The sequence below is a fragment of the Chrysochloris asiatica genome, unplaced genomic scaffold, assembly GCF_000296735.1.
Source record: "Chrysochloris asiatica unplaced genomic scaffold, ChrAsi1.0 scaffold00082, whole genome shotgun sequence".
Lineage (NCBI taxonomy): Eukaryota > Metazoa > Chordata > Mammalia > Afrosoricida > Chrysochloridae > Chrysochloris > Chrysochloris asiatica.
In genome coordinates, this window is record NW_006408600.1 from 279522 (window position 1) to 283700 (window position 4179).

At 36.9% G+C, this 4179-nt stretch overlaps 1 pseudogene; it reads right to left on the reverse strand.

Moving 5' to 3' along the window:
• Positions 1-3695, reverse strand: part of LOC102836585 — a 26587-nt pseudogene extending 22892 nt beyond the window's left edge.
• Between the last annotated feature and the right edge of the window lie 484 nt (positions 3696-4179).

Genomic DNA, 4179 nt, shown 5'->3' on the forward strand with positions numbered 1-4179 from the left:
ACAAGACCTGGGGACTCTTGGGCCCAGAGTCAGTGACATAGCCACAGAAGACTAGAGTGGAGAGTGAAGCATCCAGCTGAAAAGAAGAGAGGGCATATGCACACAAACACCCACACTTGCATATAATACCCACTTGACCTGTCTTCATTGACTGGATGATCAGAGCTCAACTAGAAGAAGAGAGAAGAGGAAAAAAAGTGTAATCTGATACAATTTGATGAACTTGATTTACACCTATGGATGCAGTAGCTCAAAAGAGGGAACAAATGTTTATAGCGAGGATCATTCCCACTCCTCTATACACAGAGTAGACAGGGATGGGCAACTTGGACATTGGCTACCCAAAATGGGGGGTGCTACAAAGGCAAGAAGTAACTGGGTTACTTTCAAGAGGGAGCCTAGATCCAGAGGGTATGGAGGAAGGTAGAATCTCCACTAGGTAGTATTCAGTCTGTCTGAGTGGGGCTGATGAAAGGAGATGGGGATAGGACTTTTGTGGTACAATAGTGAATAATTATTATCAGGACTGACTGTGAGGGTTGGAAATGTAAAGGTAGACGTTTTGTAGCAAAAGGATTGGAGTGACTGACTTTTTAGTCCAGAAGCAGAGGTCCCTGGGACCATCAAGGGAGAAGAGTGGAGTGTGGGACCCTACCCAGAGAAACAGTGATGCCAGAGATGGAGGCACAGATGATGATGTGGAGAGATGGAGTGGCTGGGAACTCTAGACCCAGAAAGGAAGAGGGGCTGTGTGCTGATGACTGGGTATATACCCTCTGGTTGGTTGATGATGCATGGAGGAGGTTGTAACCTTGGCAATGAAACAATGTACAATAGGATGGACGTAAAGCTAATGTTCTCCCATGTAAACCATTCACATAATTCTCAATAAAACATTTTAAAAAAAAGAATGGGTATCAAAATACCTTTCTATTTTTCTGATATCATCATGTGGTTTTTAAATTTTATTTACTTATGTGGTAGATTACATTACTTATTTTTTCTAATATTGAACCATTCTTGCATTCCTGGTATGAATTCCACTTGGCCATGATGTATTATTTTTTTGATATGTTGTTGAATTGTGCTGGCTAGGATTTTGTTTATGTTCACCAGAAGTATTGGTCTGTAACTTTTAAGTGATATCCTTGCCTGGTTTTGGTATGAGGGTTATGTTTGCTTCATAAAATGCATTCAAGAGTTTTCCATCCTTTTCTATATTTTGGAATAGTTGGTAGAAAATTGATGTCAACTCTTCTGTGAACATTTGGTAAAATTAACCAGTTAAGTCCTTTCTGCCTAGACCACTTTTTTGTTGGAAGATTTTTAATGACCTGATCAATTTCTTCTTTTGTTACAGATCTGTTCAAGTTTTTTATTTCAGTGTGTGTTTAGTTTAGGTAGGTCATGTTTTTTCTAAAAATGCATCCATTTCTTCTAGATTTTAAATTTATTGATGTACAACTATTCATAGTATTCTGCGATTGTTCTTTTCCTCCCCACTTTCATTCTGTTGTGACATCTCCCATATAATTTTTTATGTGTGTTATTTGCATCTTTCTCCCTCTTTTGTTAGATTTGAGAATGGTTTGTTGATTTCATTAATCCTTTCACAGAACCAACTTTTTGTCTTGTTGATCCTTTCTATTTTTTTTTGTGTTTCTAATTCATTATTTCTGTTCTGATCTTTTTTATTTCTTTTTTTCTGGTGTTTATAGGCTTACTTTGTTGGTCTTTCTCTAATTGTTGGAGATGTTGTGTTATTATATGGATTTGTGTTGTTTCTTCTTTTTGGATGTATGAATTTATTGTTGTAAGTTGCTCTCCAAGTACAATTTTAGTATTTTTTGTTGTTGTTCTCATTTGATTCAGGGAATTTAAATTAAAAAAATTTTTTTTTTCTATTACTCAGTAGCTTTTAAACAGGGTGTTATTCAATTTCTGTGTATTTGATTTTGTTTTCTTGATCTTCCTATAATTGATTTCTAGTTTTATAGCATTATAATGTGAGAAGATGTGATCTGAGAAGATGATTTGTAGTATTTTCTTGTTTTTAAAGTTATTGAGACTTGCTCTGTGGCCTAACACGTGTTCTATTCCTAAGAATATTCCATGTGTACTGTAAAAGAATGTGTATTATGCTGTTGTTGGGTAGAGTGTTCTGTATAAATCTATGAGGTCAAGTTGCTTCATTGTCTTTTAAGTTTCTTTCTAGTTCTGTCCTTTTTCGAAACTGGCATATTAAAATCTCTTATTGTTAAGGAGCTCTGGTAGTGTAGTGATTACAAGTCGGGCTGCTAACCTCAAGGTTAGCACTTTGAAACTACCAGCTGTTCCCGGGAGAAAGATGAGACTTTCTGTTTTCTGTAAAGATTTACAACCTTGGAAACCCTATACAGGATCGCTGTCCGTTGTAATTATCTCTGTGGCATACAACTACTACCACCACCACTATTGTAGAGTTGTCTGTTTCTTTCTTCAATTGGATTAGAGTTTGATTTGTGTATCTTGAGGCTCTTTCTTTGGGAGCATAGAATTTGTTATGGTTATATCTTTGTTGAAAAATTAAAAAATTATCTTTAGTAAAGTTTTCCTTGCATGAGATATTAATGATATTGTGTGACAGTTTCTGTATTCTATTGAGTCATCTGTCTTTTGAATTGGCACAAATATGGATTTTTTTCTAGTTGGATGGCTAGGTATCTGTCTTCCAAATTTCTTGGCGTAGGCAAGTGAGGGCCTCCAGTGCCATATCAGTTTGTTGAAGCATTTCAATTGGCATGCTGTAAATTCCTGGAGCCAGAAGTCCTTCAGTACTATTAGTTCTTGATCATATGCTACCTTGCAAATATTTTACATTAACCAATTCTTTTGAGTACAGTGAACTTTGTAGTGTATTTCTTAATCTTCTTTTAATGGTTCCCACATAGTTATTGTTTTGTGCATAGAACCCTTTAATATTACAACTTGAAGCTTGAATTTTTTTCTTCAGTTTTTCCACCCTGAGAAACGCCAAGAATATTCTTTTGGTTATCTAACTCCAGATCTTTGCACACCGTCTAAATCAGAAACCTGTTTGGGGCCCAAAGGAGCTCTATTTTATCAATTTTTTAATATAACTTTGGTGCACTCCTTTTTTCAAGCTGCTGTCTCCTCTGATACACAGCAAATCCATTTGCTTTATTAATTCTGTACCTCCAGCTCTTGAGAATACCTAACACATAGGGGGTGCTCAATACATAGTCAACTAAAGAAGAAACCAAAACAAACAAAATTCAAAAGCACAAAACCAAACCAAACCAAAAAAAAAAAACCTAGAAAGATGCAATCTGGAAGAAGAAATGGGGACCAATGTATGGTGGATATAAGGAATAAAATAATCACCCTCTGGGTGGTACAAGCAGCTTATGATCAGGAGCTAATTCAAGGTCTGAACCCACTAGCTGGTACCAGGGAACAAAGGACTGTTGTACTGCCTCTGTGATGAAAACGACCAAGAACACCTATGGAGCAGTTCTACCCTGTAACACACAGGGTACCCAGAATCCAGACAGACTCAGCAGCAAGAGATTTGTTTTTGTTTGTTTGATTGGTGGGGGCAGGTGGGAGAATTGCAAAGCAAAATAAATGTCTACTTTTCCTTGAAAAGTCTTTTTACCTGCTTTACTACCAAATTCTGGCTTCCCTTTGGTCATTTAGCCTATTATTTAAGCACACAAAACCAGGAAGTCATCTCTGATCTTTGTTCAATTTGATTTGCTTCACTTCTCATACTTATCCTTTACTAGAGGTAGGGATTACCTTTTGCTCACCCCCCTTCTGCTGTCTCCCCCCAGGAGCTAGTTTTGGTTGTGTTTCTATTCTTTATTGTTATTCTGAGGCATTGATTAGGGGCCACAAGAGTTAGGGTAAGTTTAGAGGTATGTGAGAACATGTACTGGCTTCAGGCTGACAAACCAGAAGTTTTTATCCTGCTTCCTTGTTTTTTCCTGAGGCAATGGAAATTTCTGGCCACTGGAATGGATTTAGTGCCAGAGAGGTGAAATGTGGGAAAATATAGGGATATTGTTTATTAATGTTACTTAGTCACTCACAGCAATAGATTTCATGATTTAGAAAACATTTCCTGGTTTTGAAAACTTAACAATACAGCCTCCTGTGTCTGTCAAATATTGGGGT